The 20,408-nt window shown below is 38.4% G+C and overlaps 1 protein-coding gene across 31 annotated transcripts in view; it reads right to left on the bottom strand.

The window, feature by feature from the left end:
- Positions 1–20,408, bottom strand: part of Nrcam (neuronal cell adhesion molecule) — a 264,230-nt gene that overhangs the window by 187,916 nt on the left and 55,906 nt on the right. For all 31 annotated transcript variants that reach the window (XM_074065001.1, XM_074065004.1, XM_074065016.1 and 28 more), the window contains exon 2: positions 16,760–16,912. The gene's annotated coding sequence lies outside the window, so the exon portion shown is untranslated. The remainder of the gene's footprint in view (positions 1–16,759; positions 16,913–20,408) is intronic.

Raw genomic sequence — 20,408 nt, forward strand, 5'->3', positions numbered from 1 at the left:
CAAGTGTCAATGGTCTTCACTATAAATATCCTCAATGAGAACACTGGATTTCCCAAAGGGAAATTGTTGAATTGAGAGTGGACGGTACCAGTGAAGGATAGGAAAGATCAAATGAAGGCAATGGAGACAGCATTTCAGATTGAAGCAGTCCAGGAGGACAATATTAACACCCTTCTGTCCACCCAGGACCAGCCTGACCTCCTCTCTTCCTATGTACCAATGTCAGGGCAGTACGGTTTCCAATATTGTTGGGAATTGGTAGCTTTTTAAATGCTCAGAATTTCCCTTCCCAGCAATATAGCAGGCTACATGTTCTGAAACCCAATTAAATGCCTAAACATTCTGGATAAAGTAATAGCTGAAATATATGCAATTAAAAAGGAAATTGACAGAGGATAATAAAAAGCTAGAACTGAAATAGTTACTTTAACATATTTTTTTATTCCTAATAACCTAGAATTTTTGGTTTTAATGGCCTCTGAGAAGTGGGGGCAGAGAAGAGATATAGAAAAAAGACCTCTGGCCTACCTCAGTCAGAACAGGGGCAAGTACAAGTACAGGAAGCCTAATACCTTGGGCTATGCCCTGGGTGAAGTAGGAAGAAATCTCACCCTACAAAGGGAGGGCAAATAAACCATTCCTCTTAAATCTGATACCAAGCAGAAGATGAAAATTCTCCTTCACAATCTGTGATCAGAAGCTAGGCCTACCTTTTGGGTTCAGGTTCAGATTTATATTCTCTGAATGACTCCTTCCCCCACCCCTCAAAAAATCCAAAGCCAACAAATTAACTTAAAGCAATACTGCTTTCCTTAAAAACAAACCTAAAACCTCTATGAAGGAATAAGTCCTCAAACCAGACCTTACAGAATTCTCACAGATAGATCCAACAATATTATTTTATAAATTAAAAAAATTTAATTACATGAAAAGCAAGACACAGTGAGTGGGAATGAGCAGAACACACTGCACAGATCTGCCAAGACTTTATACATTGGAATCACTGGAATCAAAATATAAATTTTCTGTTGCTAAAAAAAGATTATTATGCTGGGGATATAGCTCAGTGGTAGAGCACCTGCCTAGCATGTAAGGCCCTGGGTTTGATCCCTAGCAACACCAAAAAAGAAAAGAAAAGAATAAAAAAAGATTGAGCTAAATACGTAAGTTGAGAACATCCATATTAGAGTACAAGCAGAAGAAAAATATAAAAGAGAAGCTAAGTCATAGAAAATAAAACAAGAAGACCCAAATAAGACCAGTTAGAATCTCAGAGGGGAAGAATTGAGAAGAGGAAAAGAATGGAATGAGGCAATGTTCAAAGTTATAATGGCTTAGATTTTCCCAGAATTGATGAAAGATATGAATTTGTTGACATAAGAATCATAGCATACACCAAGAAGGGTGTATAATAAGAAATATACATCTACACATATTGCAATCAACTTATAGCTCTCTAAAGACTGTAAAACATTTTAAAGCAATCAAAAAGAAAGACATATCTACACAGAGCAAAAGTCAATTGCCTATAGACATTTTCTCTTATACATTCCTGATTTTAGTCTATTGACACCAGTACAACCATTTTGAAAAATAATTTGCCACTCTCTAGGAAAGTTGAAGGTGTACATATATCACTACCCAGCAACTAGACACCTCTAAAAGAAAAATAATGCAACAAACTTTGACGCGTGCACCAAGAGACAGGTATAATGATGTTCACAGCAGCATCTTTTGTAATCAAGCAAAATTTAAAGACAACCCAAAGGGATACAAAATTGTGATGTGCATATAAAAATGGAATACTGTTTGCATTGAAAAAATTACCTTGAATACATCTCACAAACATAACATTAAGCAAAGATTAGAATGATATTAATTATATGAAATTTAAAAATACATAAAGTTAAATGATGACTCAGGAGGAGTTGGATGAAGGGAAAAGGTTGAGGTTAAGGAAAAATGCAAGCAAAATAATAATGTTATATATCCTATGTTGACTGTGTATATTTTTATTCTTTTTTGCCTTACAAATACATCATGTTTATTTTTAAAATAATACCTAGTGGACTAGAGGTGTGGCTCAAGCAGTAGAGAATCTGCTTTGCAAGCCCAAAGACCCGAGTTCAAACCCTAATCCCACCAAAACAAAATAAAATAATAGCTAAACTTTATGATTTAATCCTAACAAACAACAGTCCCACTGTGTGTATGGGGGACTTAGACACAGAAACCTTGCCCAAAGATCCAGGTTAGCAAATGGCAGGTCCAAGGTCAGAATCCAAACTGTCTTCATAACAAATGCCCTGGAGTGCAGTGCTATTCTCACTCTCTTTTGTTCATGTAAAATATTCCATTTTAAAAACAAAAGAGGAAGAACTGAAAAGAAGAAAAATGCTTGTTGGAATTAATTAAGGACTGATGTCACTAAACTGTTTTGCAAAAAAGATAAATATATGTGAATATATACATATGTGTGGCAGTGTAACGAGAAATTAACATAATAAAGCTAATGCTATTTTGCCCATGTAATTTATTTTCTTGTCACATTTTCCAAATTGTTTGCAATGAACGCTCATTACTTTAATGGGGAGCAAGGGGTAGGAATCAATACTATTTAAAAATACCGTTGCTCTTAGCCTTTCTTTTTTTAATAGTACATCCTATATTGCTTGGTAAATTGCAGAGGAAGTCTAATTACATCTTGCCTGAAAGATAAAAGACAACCACAAGTGTTGCTGGGTTCCAAAAAAGGGCCTACACTTTATCCAAAGGCAAATAGTGTTTTAAATTTTAGTTTAACTTTTCAGAAGCTGTAAAGACTTGCTTCTGACGGCTCTTCCATGAGGGCAATGCCACTACTATCCCAAGCAGGAAAGGCACCCGAGGCTCCTCTGTTCGCACTAAGGAGAGAGCAGAGGGAATTCCATGCAACAATAAGTAAGAAACAGACTAGATACAAACTGATTAGCTGCCTGACTAGTAAGGCCTAGGAAGGGAGCATGAGGCTCCTGCTGGTGCATCAGCAGCCTGACCGGAAGGGGCGCAGGGGAATTGCTAAGTGTGTATGACTGAACATGCAGGGCCCTGCAGAGCTCCATCTGTCCTGCTTTCCAGAGGAGAGGAAGGACTGAAAGTGGGAAAACCTTTGGAAGCAGGTTATGGCAGTCTGGTGTTATCCATTCAAGAAAGGACCAAATGAAAGGACAATCTGTAGAGACGCCAGGTGAGTCCCCTGGCCCTGTAAGTCCTAGTGTTGAACCCCAGGTTTAAGCCAAGCAGGAATGGCAGGCTGGGGTTGAGTAATAGCTACCTTAAGAACTTAATATACCAAAAGAAAAATACACGTCAACTCTGTAAATGTAATTATCAATTAACCGTTATCAGTTTTTATAAAACAACAGAAGAGCATGATGGAACGCCATTTCCCAGCAGTGTTCTCATCACCTGCTCCCCCTTCATTTACTAGCTTGTGAATTAGAGCAAAGAGCTGACTCCCGAAGCTTCGACTCCCAGCTTGCAAGATGGACGTAATTATACTTGCCTTAGAGTGCTGTCCTGAAGATAAGATGCCTAGCACAGCGTCCCTGCAGATGCTCTAGAAATGTTCCTTCCCTATACTCACTCACAGAGCCATAAGCCAGCCACTACACACCACACACACGCACGCACACGCACGCGCACACACGCGCACACGCGCACACGCACACACACACCACACACACGCACACACACACCACACACACGCACACACACACCACACACACGCACGCACACACCACACACACACCACACACACACGCGCACACACACGCACACGCACGCACGCACACCACACACACGCACGCACACACCACACACACACCACACACACACGCGCGCACACGCACGCGCACACACACACGCACACACACGCGCGCACACGCACGCACACACACACGCACGCACACACGCACGCACACACACGCACACACACGCGCACATACACGCGCACACGCACGCACGCACGCACACACGCACGCACACACGCACGCACGCACACACACCACACACACACAGAGCTTGTGAGTTCCTAGCTCCTCAGAATGGAGGAGCCTAGGAAAATAGCCTTGTCTGGCTCAGGACCTACCTACGCAATAAAGATTAACAATCCAAATTATTAAAGTAACAACTGGGAGTTATTTTTCACTTCAGATTTCATTTAAAAATAACAAATTACAAAATAGTAGCTGGAAAAGAAACTGATAATGAATAATCATGAAGGTGGCTAACCAGAAATAAAGACAAAAGCTGTCTTTTTTTGTCACATTAGAGTGAAAACAAACAAGGTATGGAGGAGGCAGCAGGACAGCAAAAATGAAACTTTCATTGTGGGACAAAGACAAGGAGTGGGACATTTGATGCAATGTATGACCAGACTTGGGATTCACAAGACCTAGGGATGCTAAGGCACATAACCCCCATGGATGGACATGAATGGAGTCCCATCTTGAACAATCAAGGCAGCCATTTGGTTCTTGGGGAATAGAGCCAATTCATGGTTTCTTACCAAAAGAAAACTGAGGCATTTAAATAAAGATCAAGAGTGGTAATCATATTTCTTTATAATGAAATACATTCTTATACTTTACCAACTTTGGTTTATGTCAAAGATGACCAAACAACATCCTCAGGTCAGTAACCTGGTGAAATAAAATGAATGAGGATTGAAATTTCTTCCTTGTTTTATTCTGAGTGCATGTATCTAGTTTTTACTTCTAAGTTTCATTTAAGTCAGAGTAAGGCAACTGAATTCCTTATCCTGACAAACGAGCATCATCACGAGATGCTACTAAGAGTCAGGGCTTGGAAGTGGTGCATTTGGTTTAAGAGCAAGTTGGTGAACAGCCAAAAAAGGTGTTGAAGGACAAAAGCTGGACTAGAGGAGAGGAAAATTTTTGTTTCCATATGAGCGTGAAGTTTCAAAAATGGACTACACTGTACTTAAAATTTTAAAACTTGAAAGTAACTGAAAATCTATCAGATCTGCTAGAGACCTCTTCAAAGGAAAAGAGATTTGATTGGTGAGATTTGAAGGCAGTGCTAGGAATAAAAATAAAAATCTTTCATATTTGTACTTCAGAGTCTTAAACTGTCTCTAGATTACAGTGCTTCTCCAACTTCAAAGCAGGTATAAATCCCAGGCATCTTGTTAAAGTACATATTCTGATATAGGAGGTCTAGGATGTGACTTGAAATCTGAATTTCTTTTTTCTGGTACTGAGGATTGAACTCATGACCTCAGGCTCGCTGGGAAGTCACCTCTATCACCTGAGCCATATTCTCAGTCTCCTTCCTTCCTCCCTCCTTCCCTCCATCTTTCTTTCCTTCCTCCCTCCTTTCTTTTTTTCTCCCTTCCTTCCTCCCTCCTTTCTTTTTTTCTCCCTTCCTTCCTCCCTCCTTTCTTTTTTTCTCCCTTCCTTCCTCCCTCCTTCTTTTCTTCCTTCATTCCTTCCTCCCTCCCTCCCTTCCTTCTTCCCTGCCTCTTTCCTTTCTTCCTTCCTTCCTTTTTTCTCTTTTCTTTTTTGAGACAGATTATTGCTAACTTTGCTCAGGCTGATCTCAGACTTGTGATCTTCCTGCTTCTGCCTCCCCAGTAGCTGGGATTACAGACATATGTACCACCATTCTTAGCCAAAATTAAGCCCCGGGTGATGTCCACACTGCTGGTACATAGACCTTCCCCCACATTTTAGGAATGTGGGCATTGAACAGTAAAATGTGAGCTAGTAAATTTGAGTTTTTGTGTATGCTGCTGGTTTGCCATATTAGGATTTGAGGTAGAACCTTCAAGTTCAGTTTTCTTGTTTGACAAGTACTATCTTGCCCTAGTTATCTCAGAGGCCATGGTGAGGCTGAAATTAGACAACATGCCAAAGTGCTTTGTGAGGCGCAAAGAACAAAAACTGGAAGTGTCACGACAATCATTAAAAAGATCATACAGAATCAAAGACTTGCTGAAGAGCCCAAAGTCAGAGCAGAACTAGGCCTAACCTGTATCATGTGGTCTTAAGATAGTGCTTTATACTCCAACTGTTTGCCACTTAGAGAAACAGGAGGGACGATGACTTTTATTTTCATTCATGTTGCTAGCATTTAGTTCTAAAATACATTTACCTTCCCATCTTAATGTACATATTGCATTGAAAATGTACATTTGAGGATGATTCAGGCACTTGTATGAGTTGAAGTGGGGGCAGTGGTCACTGTGACTGTTACACTATTCTCTGACTATCCTGGGAGCATCAGGACACTGTGCATCCACAGTCTATATAACACCATTGTCAACTGGTATAAATGACCAACCACAAGAAGGAATTTCAGAGATGGGGCAGAATAATGTGGGCTAGAATATCAAGGCAGGTCTTGGGAGAAGCATGTGCTTTGAGATGTGCTCAAAAGGAAGAGAATAATTTAGGGAGCCAAGATGGTAGCTTAGGAGAAAGGTAAGGTCAATGCTGAGTAAAGTCCCACAGAGGAAATTCAAGAACTTACTCACTGGCCATCACATTCAGTGTCATGCACGGTATTTAATACTCAGATCAAGACAACTTAATGTTAGGATACTGAGGCTAACTCCACTGATGTGTAGCCTAGCTTGACAGTTGGAAGGGAATCCTGGAAGCACAGGGTGAGGATTGTGGGATAGAAACCTCTTGAAGAATTTTAGTGTGGTAGAAACAGAAAGAATGCAGGTATTTTTATGGAATGTATTGGGGAAAATGCTGAAGGCATGGGGATTGGTAGGATATCTTTCAACATTTTTCTAGTGGTAAGCCCATTTAATCAAGTGAAATTTTATATAAAATCTGTCTTAAAGGAGAGCAAAACTGCTTTAGATGAAGGCATGATGGGGCCCTTAAGCTGCACTGGAATGAGTGAACGCTTGGGTCTGCTAGGTGTCTTTGAAAGAAGGTCACTGCACTGTGAACATACATGTTAGATGCAGGAACCAGGAATGTAGAGACATGGCTTTGTGAGTGAGGGACAGATCATCTGTGGCTGCGACAGGACCAGAGTCAGGCACTGGCTTCCAGTTCAGTGTTCCTTCATCTACACCATGCTGTCTTTGCCTGCTACTACTTGCCAAGATGTGCCAAGGAGAAAATATAAAATATGATAGATGTATTAGTAATTTAGACACTTCCTAGTGACTGCCTCTTACCTTCTGACTTTAAGGTCTTAAAAGAACAGTTAGTCTAAAATCTAGTCCTATATCCATTCTTTAATCTTATATTTAAATACTTGATTGAAAAAATAATTTCCTCTCCAAAGTTCTAGACTTCCGCTGTTGTTGTAAAACCCTTCATAGTAATACCCATCAGTACTTCAACAATGCCATCACAAGATCTAAGTCACAAAAGAGCTTACATTGGGCACAAATAAATGGTTCAGGATGGCACGCTTTAGTTCATTTTTATGTAGAATATAAAGAGATGGCAAATAGAAATATTGAAAACTATGATAACAATATCTAAAAGATTTAAAAATGTACCTAAAGGCACTTATTCAATGAAAAAAAGATTACTAGGTTTTCAGAAAAGCACATAAAGTTATATTTAGACACAAAGATACTATAAAATTTAGTATAGAGAAAAATGTGGATCATAGTAGTGACTTTTTCCATTTGCAAAACAAAACATGTGTTTTGAATTTCTTCCTAGAAAACATTTCTAGGAAGCATCATTTCTGGAATCACAGGGCTCTGAGTTCTTCTTAGATTACTTGAGAGGTATCTCAGTCACTCAGGATTGAAGGCTTTCATCTCCTTTCTTTTTAAATTCTTTTTGGAGAGTTTTGTAAGTGTCTATCCAGCAAGTTCCTTCCAGTGTCTTATTGTCAAGAGCAAAGAAATTCCTGTGATACAGACCCAAATATCTTCCTTCTTTAATTTCCACCCATTTCCTCTTGTTCTGTCTTCTGTGAACATGCACAAAAAATGTCCACTATCAGGGTTGTGGGTGTGGCTCGAGTGGAAGTGTACTCACCTATCACAAGAAGTCTCTGGCTCAATCCACAGCACCATAAAATATCATCAGCGCAGAAGCCTCAGCGCACTTATGCCTCAGTCTTCTTATCTGAAGCCATTCCAGCTCTTTTAACTGTTCCTCGTCAGATCGCCTTTTCATTCTTTAATCACTTTCGGTTCCCTTTGGGACCTAGCCTAATTCTTCCATGCACTTTATTAAAGGGGACCAAAGGTACAAAAGAATTATTTAAAATTACAAGTGATGCATCTTTTATTAACCTCCATACTCTTCTAAAGTAAATGTTGTAGTAAAAATGACATTAAAACGTGTTCTGTGTTCTGGCTGACTGGTCAGAAATAGTACACTATTTATGGAGCATTTATAGGTAATACTGGTAATCATGTCACTAGCTATAATGCAATGACTATTCCTGTGTACAACACTGAACACTTGCTATCAATAGCTCCAAGAAGTTTTATTATCTCCATCTTTTTTTACAGAAAGGGCCTGGCCAATATTGTCACAGATCTTGATTATTATTCCAGAACCAGTACCTTATTGAAGTGCCATGAAGGTCCAGAATCACATATTCATACACTCAAGCGCTGCATGATCTGGGTTTGGTGAGTGCTGCAGGTCAGGTGTCCCTGGACTTAGACTGTGAGATGAGGTTTTGCGTGCAGGAATTTTCTTGGTGACAACACTGGGGCTGAATTTGGTACAGGCAGTGCACAAAGCCAGACAAGGTGGTAGAGAAACCATGGGGCTGATAGAGCCTCACACACATTGTCCTAGTTCAAAGCTCAGGACCACATGCACACATACACACACATACACATACATACATACATACACACACACATACACACACACACACACACACATTGTCCTAGTTCAAAGCTCAGGACCACACACACACACACACACACACACACACACACACACACACACATTGTCCTGAGCTGGAACAAGGGACTTCATATCCACAAATCAAAGACATTGAGCTCATACTTCCCTGAAAGGCAGATGGCATAGCTCTCTTTAGCTGAAGGTTGAGGACAATCTCTACAAGGAAGGGCCCAACTGTGCACTCTCAGCTGCTAACACCCCCAGAAGCTGGGAAAAGATGCCTCAGTCCAGGAAGGAAGAGGGATCTGGATGGAAGACTGTAGCTCTACTATAGTGACTCAGCTCAGGATATGGTTTTGTGGACCTCTTTATGGGTTTGTAAGTTGCAGATCATGTAGCTTTGATGCCAAAGAAGTCAAAACTTGAGATTGAGAGAAGAAAAGAACTTCAAATATACCACTTTATATGAAGGTCAGGAGGAATCTCTCTTCTTTTTCAGTCTCTCTTACTTTGTCTCTTTTTGTCTCTGACTCTGTCTCTTTCTGTCTCACTCCTCCATGTGATACACACACACTAATATGATGACTGTAGAAAAAACATGAAAACCCTGCTTGTAAACAGGGGCGACAGATGAGGAAGAGAACAATTTGAAATATTGGAAACAGAATTATTATTGAAGTGGATGTTGCCATTTCTGAGTTAGTCTTTCAATAATAACCTACTTATCCTCTAAACAAAAAGTGTTACATTAGGTGAATAAGATGCCGTCAGTGGTTCTGCATCCTCAATCGTTTTCCTAATTCTCAACATTTCCTTATGGAATTCATTTTCTGAACCATGATATGAATGTCTCAGAATAGTTCTTGCCTAAAACAAATAGTACCAATACATATATTGCTGATTGTGAGGAAGAAATTCTATTGTATTTTTCCATTTTTAATGAGAACAATCAAAATGTTTTTAAAGTTTAAGATAAAAATATTTGTATTTATTGTTATCTATTTATCCATTATGTAGAAGCTTTTAAAAAGCTAGAAAGTCAGCAACTAGCAAGAGTGGTTTATTACAGCATGAATCTGAAATAGATCCCCAAGGGATAATGAATCCAGCATATATTACGGGAAAATGTAAAGAGTCATTAATTCATATTACATTGCCTTGCTATTCTATCAACTAATGCAAAAATAAATTCTCTAGTCACCATTTTCATTTTAATATGAGCAAGATATTAGTGCAGTAGCAAAGGTTCAAAAATTAGTAATAAAACTGAATCAAGAATAATTTTGAAAATACCCAAACAACAAAAGGTAGTAGAGAGTGAAAATTCAAATGCAGCAGGACACTATCTGATCAGACATCTGTTGTCATTGTCCTCTACAAAATGGTCCAGAAATTGCTGATTAGAAGTCTGTGACCTCTATGGTAGGATTGAATTTGTCCCAAAGTTAGTGGCTCAGCATTTCCTCTCCTCTTTTTTTTTAAAATCCCACACTACAGAGGGGCAAAGAGTAACACATTTTACTGCTAAGTATGATTTGAGCCTGTTGGAATACTGCCCACTCAGAAGTGTCACATTGGCTTCTATTTCTCAATAGGCGCTTTCTCCCATACAACCTTCCTCTTGCAGAATTCTGGGCTCTTACCACAGGGTAGAAGGAGGGGAGTCTTGAATGATATTTCAAACTCTAAATACTTTTAATGACAAATGCAAAACTGACATAAACTATACATTGCTTTTTCATACAATTGTACTTGCAACACTCCCCTGGAACCTGGGCATGAAGCACCCACCCAATATTGTTGCATTCTGCAGTTTACCCATTGCAGGACAGTTCAGATGACACCACTACCACTCCAGACAACTGTGGTAACAGCTGACCTCTTTCACAGCCATTATAGCATCTTGTTCAGTCTGCAATAGTTTCCATATCTGTTCACCTCTGCTCATACTGTTCTTCTGTGAAATGCAGCCAAGTGATGTGAGGGCAAACCTTTAGCACAAGCCAGACAATGTCTCCTCATGCTTTCTCATCCATTGTATGTTGTTTCCACTGCCAGTTCCATAAATAAAAACTGTCAAGTTTCTCATGCATCAAATAAGTGTGTGTCTATCATACAGAGAATATGATTGAGATGGAGAAAAAAGGACACAGTTAACAAGAGAAAAAAAAAGAGATACAAAGAGGCAAAGAGAGAGTCGGAAAGATGGAGAAATATTCCTGGTGACTGCACATAAATGAGTGGAAATTCCTTTTGTTCCCGGTAACTTTTGGGATGAGTGAATCATATTTTACACATGTACTCTGACGCCTCACATCCCACTGGTTTCACGGTGAAGACTGACCATTCTGTGCACTTCAGAAAACAATTCATTGTCTTCAAGACCACCTACAACTTGCATCCATGTGCTATCATTCTGAACTATACCAACTCAGCATTTCCACAAATTCATTTTCTATACATAAAATTCACAGCAGATTACAGTACAACTGACCAAGTCTGAAATACTTTATGTTTAAAAGTGTTGATTTTGAAGTCATTGATGAGTATCTTTTTTAAGTGGAATTTGAATTTGGATGGTTTGATTCTGTTCCAATCCTTTGTTTTAATCATGGAAACAGGATAGCAAAAACAAAATCCATGTTAAAAAGTAAAAATTAGAAAATTAAAACTAATAAAGCATTAATCAGAGTCTTAAATATTAAAGTAAAATCTGTTTATTGAATCTTGAGTGATTATCCAAAGCAAATGCCATCAGTGTAAACTGACTTACTTAATTCAATTCCCTATTTTAAGGCATATGGATAACTCACTACACAGTTTAATAATGATTTGACATGAGAGAAAAAAATGATGTGGTGGAAAGGCCAAACTGAGTTTCAAGAGACCAGGATGCTGGTTCTAGCTGTTAGTATTAAGTAAGTTACTTCATTTTGTTTCAAATTAATTTTCTATGTATAAAAATGAAAGTGATATATTAGCTGAACTTTAAAGCTCCTGGAAAGATCATAATGAAATGGACTATAGAGTAGAATGGAAAGATTTTTGTAATTTTCCAATAGGTCTTAAGTGAAAAAAGTCATTAAACTAATTAAGAACACAGTAATCAAATAAAATTCACTCAAAATAGCACTATTGTAAGTATCATTTGAATTTAAAATTTTTACCCATGACATTCCCTCAAAGGAGGCTCTGAGTAATGAATTTCAAAAGTCTAGCTTGGGTGGACTTGCTCTCAAACAGTGCAGCCTCTGTTACAACAGACCTCTTCACCATGTTTGGAGTGGATGCTGGTTACGCCCAATGGGTGGGGTTGGCACCACCTCACTGAAGAATGCAAGAAAGACCCTGCTCTCTGTCTCCCATAAGAAAAGCTTAAACAATGGACAGGGAAATGAAGTAAGGAATTGACAAGAAACCATGATTAATATAGAAAATTTGGAAAGCAGACACTTTTTAAACTAATTTCTATAATTATTGTGAATTAATTTCTTTGTTTTTCAAACTGGAAAGGTCACCATGTTTGCCCCTAGGAAACACCTACCTTATTATGTCAAGAAAATAAGACAAAAAACTACATATAACAAATGAAATAACAAGTAAAGTTAAAGTGGAAATTGGTAGTGTGGTGAGTTGTGTGTTAAGAATATGAAAAAATAATATTGAAGGCTTAAGTACAAATTCAAATTTTTATTTTTTTAAATATTTCAAGTTACTGCCTATACTATGGTCTGGTTCTTAAATGTCCCCAAAGGCTAATGTGCTAAAGGCTTGGCCATCAGCCTGTACAGTTGGGAGCAGTGGAACCTTTGGGGATGGGGCCTAGTGGAAGGAAATTAGGTCATCAGGGCAGGCCCTTGGAGGGGAATTGGGACCCTTCCTTTCTCTTAGCTTCCCCAGCCACCATGAGATTTGCTCTGCCATAACTCCCCATCATAATGTACTGCCTTGCCATAGGCCCAAGAGCAACACAGCCAAGTGAACATGGACTGAAACTTTGAAACCATGAACTAAAATAAATCTTTCCTGCTTATAAGGTGATTTTCTTGGGTATTTTATCACAGCAACAGAACATAGCCAGTAACTCCCAAGTCATTATTTCTAGTCCTGTGATTCCTCCCGTTTCCTCTACCTTATACTTGCAGTTACATGGTAAACACTTCTACCTAGATGCTCCATATATACCTTGAAGTCCTTCTCTATCCCCCTCCCCAGTAATAGATCTGCTTCCCTCCTAAATTTCCTGTATGGCATCATCACGACCTTGTCACCTCAGTCAGAAACCCAAGAATCTCAAGCCCTAACATTTTCCCACTTCACATGGCCAATCAGTCCCCAAATTCATCATCTCCTTCAAATATCTCTCCCTCACTGTTTCTACTCAAACTCTAGCTCAAGTGATGCAGATCATTATAAAGTGAACCCTCCTGTCTTTCCCTCTTGCTCACCCCCACGTCATTTCCTTTATTTACTCCAGGGTAACACCTAAAATACCAATGTCCTTCAGCTTAATATCCCTCAGTGCTTCCGTATTTCCTTTCTCACCCTATGCACATATACTGTACCTTACGATGCAAGAACTCTGAACAACTTACTGCTTTCACATGCGGGTTTCAACCCCCTATCCCACTGCTTCTGCCTGCAGTGTCCTCCTCTACTCTCACTCTGCTCTTTACCTGGCTAATTTCTACTCATCTTTCAAGAACCCTTTCAGGAGTCCCCTCCCCCATGAAGTCTGCCTTAACACACACCGTACTCCAGCTCCTGGCACTATGAGTTGCCATTTCCATTTCTTATTTTGCTCTCAATAAACTTGTATCATACTGAAGCTGGTCGTGCCTATTTCTAGATCTGTCTCTTGCATTTGACAGATATTCCTTAAAGATGAGGACTTATCACCTTTGCTTCCTGAGAGCCTGATGTTACTGACAGTTAATTTTATTGAACTAAACTGAAAATGAATGAAACTATGGGGGAAAGCAGATTGAAGAGTATGAGAGTGTTTTGGAGGGTCATAAATATTTGGGAATACTTATATATTTACAAATAACACTTCAAGTCTTACAAAGTGCTGTCAGATATGTTAAACAACCCTACAAGGTCAGGTAAAGCACATATTGAGACTGATAGATCCGAAATACATAAGAGTTTTCTCCAAATAAGAGAGTAAATGGGGCACTTGGCAGCTCACACCTGTGATCCTAGCTACTTCGGAGGCTCACATTGGGAGGATCGAGGTTCAAGGCCAGCCCAGGCTAACAGTTCACAAGATCCATTCTCCAAAAATAACCAGAGCAAAGGTGACTGCAGGTATGGCTCAAGTACATAGAGTCTGCTTTGCAAGCATGAAGCCCTGAGATGAAACCCAGTATTGCCAAAATAAGAAAACTAAGTACACACACACACACACACACACACACACACAGTAATAAAGATAGTTAATTTGATCAAAGTAATCATATTGCATGCATGGATATATTACAATGAAACCCCTTTAGAAGGGAAAGACCTCTACAATGAAAATTATAAACCATTGAAGAAAGAAATAAAAAAAGACTACAGAAGATGGAAAGATCTTCCATGCTCATGGACTGGCAGAATCAATATTGTGAAAATGACTATATTACCAAAAAGTAATCTACATGTTCAGTGCAATCCCCATCAAAATTCCAATGACATTCATTTTAGAGACTGAAAAATCAATCTTAAAATTCATTTGGAAGCACAAAAGATGCAAATAGCCACAGCAATAGTGAGCAAAAAGAGCAACACAGAGGTATCACAATACCCGACTTCAAAGTATATTATAGCATGGTACTGGCATAAAAACAGACGTGAAGACCAATGAAAGAGAAAAGACACAGATATGAATCCATGCAGCTATACCACCTGATTTTTCACAAAGATGCCCCAAACATATGATGGAAAAAAGACAGTCTTTTCAAGAAATGTTACTGAGAAAACTGGATATCCGCATACAGAAAACTAAAACTAGATCCATGTCTTTTACCTTGTACGAGTATCAACTCAAAGTGAATTAAGGACATTAATATAAGACCTGAAACTTTGCAGCTAGTGCAGGAAAGAGCAGGGAATATACAGGAATTAATAGGCATAGTCAATAACTTCCTAAATAGAACTCAAATGGCTCAGCAACTAAGAGAAAGAATTGACAAATGGAACTATATGAATCTAAAAAGCTTCTGCACAATAAAAGAAATGATCACCAGATTGAAGAGGCAGGCCACAGAATGGGAAAAAAATCTTTACTAGTTATACATCTGACAAGGAATTAATAACTAGAATATACAGAGAGCTCAAAAAACTAAACTCCCCCAAAACATCAATGATCCAATGAAGAAATGGGCAAATGAACTGAATAGAACTTTTTCAAAGAAAGAAGTTCAAATGGCAAAAACAAAACAAAACAAAAAAAAGCATGAAGAAATGCTCACCATCCCTGGCCATAAAGGAAATGCAAACCAAAAATCATGTTAAGATTCCACCTCACTCCTTTCAGGCCAGCTATCATCAAGAACATGAACAATACATGTTGGTGAGGATGTGGGGGAAATGAACTTTCATACACTATTGTAGGAATGTGAATTAGTACAGCCACTATGGAAAACAGTATGGAAACTCCTTGGGAAATTAAAAACAGAACAGTCATATGATCCAGTTATACCACTCCTAGGAATATACCTGAAGGAATGTAAATCAGGTTATTATAAAAACACCTGGACACCCATGTTTACTGAAGCAATATTCATGATATCTAGGCTGTGGAAGCAGCCCAGATGCCTCACAACTGATGAATGGATTAAGAAAATGTGGTATTTATGTATAATAGGATTTTATTCAGCCATAAAGAAGAATGAAATTTTTTTGTCATTTGCAGATAAAAGGATGGAACTAGAGAACATCATCTTAAATGAAGTTAGCCAGGTTCAGAAAGTCAGAGGCCACATGTTTTCTTTCATATGTGGAATATAGACCTAATACAAATACAGCAGTAATTGAAAAACAGGTCAGGCTAAAGGGAAGCCACTGACAGGAAAGGGAAAGTTAAAGAAGGAAGTTAAGAAGGTGAATATGGTTGATGTACTTTCTATAAAAAATGAATATAGAATTTTTAAACCTGTTGAAATCATCATAAGAAGGGGACTGATGTAAAAAGGAGAAAAACAGGAGCGATAAACCAACTCAGGTTATAATACATATGGGAAATGTCACAATGTAACTCCCAGTATAGCTATCTTATACAAGCAAAAATGTATTTTTTCAAAAACAGAGAACAGGTCTTGTCAAGGGATTGTTACCAGTGGGAGGGGGGAAGATATAAGGAAAGGGTGTAGGAGAATGAATGTGGTAGAAATATTATATACTCATGTATGAAAATGGAAAAATTAGGCCTGTTGAAACTATTCCAGAAATGAGGGGAGGGGGAATAAAGGAGAATGACAGAGGGGTGAATTCAACTATGATATATTGTCAGAACTTTTGTAAATGTCACAATGTACCTTCAGTACAACAATAATATAATTAAAAAACAAAACAAAAGAAAAAACCAATAAAATCCCTTCATACACTTAATAAAAACTAATAAAAAAGAGAAAAAAGCATTTTCTCTGAAAAGAGTAATGCTATTTTAACAGTGTGTGTATGCTCAAATAGGCTTTCAAAGATCAAAGCTCTAATTCAAATAAATTCTTGTTTTGTTAAAATAACCAATTTGTTTTCTTCATAACTACCAAATATTCTCTCAGAAAAGAAAATCTCTCAACTGCTTATAGAGAATTTTCAGAAACTTGTTTCACTATTCAGTGTTTGAAGAAGTGAACTTTGGAAAACAGACCACTGTCTATGTTTCTACAGGGTAAAGAGAGAACCAATCCACTCACCTTCAGAAAGTCCACTGGGCTAAGAGCCTCCCAAATGTTCCCCTGACTTCTGAAGCCCTCCTTTTCTTGGGATGATGCCAACGGCTGGGAGCAGCTTTGGTCAGTCTTCAGCAAACAGAATTAAAGAGTGCCAGTGAAGAATATCACAAATTCCTGAAAAGAAAAAAATCACACAGAGAACAATGTCAGTTGTTTTGGGTTTGTTAACTCTATTAAGCTGAGATTTCATTTTACTTTCCTACTAAAGTTGATAAGGGGAACTTAATACATATGACATTCCATAATTAATTTTAGCCAAGCTTTACTGTAGCTAAGGGCAACAATATACTTAAGAAACTTCAAGCAATTTAAAGTCCACAGTTAATGAAAAAAAGTAATATAATTCCAGTGACATTTCAGTGTAGAAGTCTGAATTACCTAAATTGCAGGAAACAACTGTGAACACAAATCACAAGAGAAAGAAAAGGCACTTCATCTTGTTCTACTCTAATACTTCATGGGAATAAACCCAGTTTTACAATCACATCAACACACAAAGCATCTAGAAAGAATCTAATACAAGTTGAAAAGAACAAACAATGACGAACTTAGTATTTGATCAAGGTTGCCGATGTCGCAGAGGAACTCAGCAATGCAATTACATTTTAGAGGTGGCTTTGAAGGAGCTGAGAAAAGAATCCATCTGGGAATAAAGGCGTTATTGAACATGCCATTGTAAGAAAAGCAGCATAAGGTGAAGGTAGAACTACACAGAATGAGTCCTTAATTTAACGGAAGCCAACAAATTTTAATGGTGCTTGAATAGTGTGTTTATTTAATACCTTAGTTTTATGAGAAAGAGGAAAACCACAGAAAGGATTGCTTAAAAAGCCTCTGTTAGATCAGAACTCCAGTTCAGCCTCTAGCAAGAACAGCTAACAGGATGACCTTGGGTTTACTGAGTGCTCCTCAACTGCGCCTACACATTAGTGCATCCTGGGAGAGCCATTTAAAAATATCAATGGCTTGACCTCATCCAGACCAAATAATTCCCAGGCCAATAAAATCAAAACGTAGGTAGGATGGCACTGAAGCTTCTTTAGGGAAGATGGTCTTTGATGACTTCTCTAATGTTCTGTCCTAGAAGCTAAATTGTTGAGCATTTTTTTAATGAACTAGACAGTACGCCAAAAAGTGCTTTGGTCATCTAAAGAACTCTCTGACCTAGGTAGTATTATCATCCTAATATATAAATTAGGAAACTGAAGAAAAGTTTCCTTGCAAAAATGGGAGCCCTGGAATTTTAACAAAGCAAGTTTCACCTGACAATGCATTGTCCCATGGAAACACAGTTGCCAGGGAGGCTGGAGTCAGGCCATCCTTCCCTGCTGCCTTCCTGTGTCTTCTGTGTCAACACATTCTTAGTTGAAAAGTAGAAACAGAAGCATCCTGGTTTCCCTGGGGCTTTTGAATTTTGTCTGAGTAAGTAACTATTTTCTGTTATTTGACAGAAGGTTAACACTTTTTGTAATGACTTTTATTCTTCCCTATACACACTTCCAAATTAATGAAGACTGAATGCTGAAATTTAGTTACACTATTTTAGCTCAGATAATAATCAGAAGAGTCATCCCTCAAATCTGTCCTAAATGACTGTCCATCTGATATCTGAGTTTAAAAATCATACTAAAATCTCTAGAACATCATTTACAATACATTTAGAAATATTTTCCCAAACATTCTTATACTCATCATCAATCATTTTAAAAAAAAGTACCCATGTTGCAGTTTGCTGCTCCATTACATTTACATTCTGTAAATTATTTCCTTTCTTTGAATAGCATCGTGACTGACTAAAATATCTAATTTACACATATTTCTCATATGAAATTTATTTTATTTAAGAAGCTAAAGCAAAAGCATTACCATTTCTGACACTTTAGGCATATCCTAGTTATACTGTGTCAGAATTATCTTCCTGGCTCATTTTAATAATAATGTAAAAAATAGTTTTCATTAGACTTCTCTAGAACGGAGTAAAAGAGTGCTAATAAAATAAAACCACAGTCTGGAAGGTGGAAGGAGCCTGGAAGGTCAGCAAATCCAACCATCTCTTTGCCTATGGCTCTTTCCATGTTTAGGGAGTTCTGTAGGACCTGAAGAGAGCTTCAGGTACCTGTCACTCAGTGGTTCCAATTTTGTCCCTGGAAGCCACACCCAGATTCTCATTGTAATGTAAATTTCCCCAACCATAACCCTCTGTTCAGATCAGCAGGAATAAGGTGTTGTTTTAGCAGAGTGGCCAGTGACTAGCTCAGGGCTTCAGGAGCACCTCAGAGACTGATAGACAATCGATGCGGTAGCTTTATGCAAAAGTCTCTGCCCTAGAAAGAAGCTGACAATAAGCCAAGTCAATCAAACTAGGTTTCTCTGAGATTTGAGTAGGAGATTGGGAATCACAGAAGAATGTACTGAATCTGCAGAGACAAGCAGAAAAGTCAAAAGAGAGAAGAGGGGAGAAAATAGTCTCTGAGGTTACCTCAGACTCTGACAACCTCCTACTTTCCAGATCCAAGCAAAGGATCTGTACGGAAATTCCCTCTTCCTAGAGTGCCTTGAAGGAATCTCTCTGATAATTAATATCTCCCTTACCGCTTCTTAAGTCTTTTTTGTTACAACCAAGTGAAGGCTTTATTTCCACTCCCATTAATATTTTACCTTCTTAGATTTGAACTTCCGAATTCCCAGTTCTACTCTTACAGAACATTGGTCATGCCTTTCACCTTCACATCATCTACAAATTAGAAAGCATACCATCTAGAATGACATTCATGCCACAGTGATATAGAAGTGTCGAAAATGAAATTATTAATAAAGAAAAATTAATTTTTAGTGTCTTGGTCGTTACTAAAAATTACTAATTATCAGTAGTACTCCAAATTGATTGCAAATCATCCTAATGATACAAAAAGCTACATAGACTGACAGGACCAAGCAATTCATTTGCTGGTTAAGAGTTTTAATAATTATGATTAAAGATGGCAAAACCCAAAAGAACTGTTTCAATAACAGTAGAGAAAGTAAAGCCAATGGTTGCTTAGAACAAGAAAGTTTCACTGAAGTATGAGCACCCAAGCAGTCAGTGAGTTTGTGCAATGCAGACTGGTGGCCCAGCAAATTGCCAAAGCACTACCCTTTATGAGTGTCCCCTCACCTTCATTCCCTCCCAAATCACAAACCACGAATGTAAGATCAGGAATGCCAAGGGTTCTGTTGTCTGTGCTTTAGTCAATGGTGAGATCTGTCCAAAGATTTTTAAATAACAGAAAATATACATAGCAAGTATTAAAGCAGCAGATGGTATTCATATGCCACAAGCTCTCTATGCTGCCAAGTCACCCACACGTCCATAGCCATGGCAGAGGGGAAGGGGAAGATCTACATTTCCTTCTTTTCTTGGAATCGTCATCATTTCTCATCTCTGATGCCAATGTCTTCTCACAGGATTCACAAGAGAAGAAAAGTCTCACTGTTCTGGAAATGCCAGAAAACGTTCCAAAACTTGCTTAGCCTTCTTCCTAGCAACAAATCCAACAACTTCCTTCACATTTCTTCTGGGTGGCAAGGCTCTTATGGGGTTTATCATTTTCTTCCACCTACGAACCATGCA

Source organism: Castor canadensis, chromosome 2 (genome assembly GCF_047511655.1).
Source record: "Castor canadensis chromosome 2, mCasCan1.hap1v2, whole genome shotgun sequence".
NCBI lineage: Eukaryota > Metazoa > Chordata > Mammalia > Rodentia > Castoridae > Castor > Castor canadensis.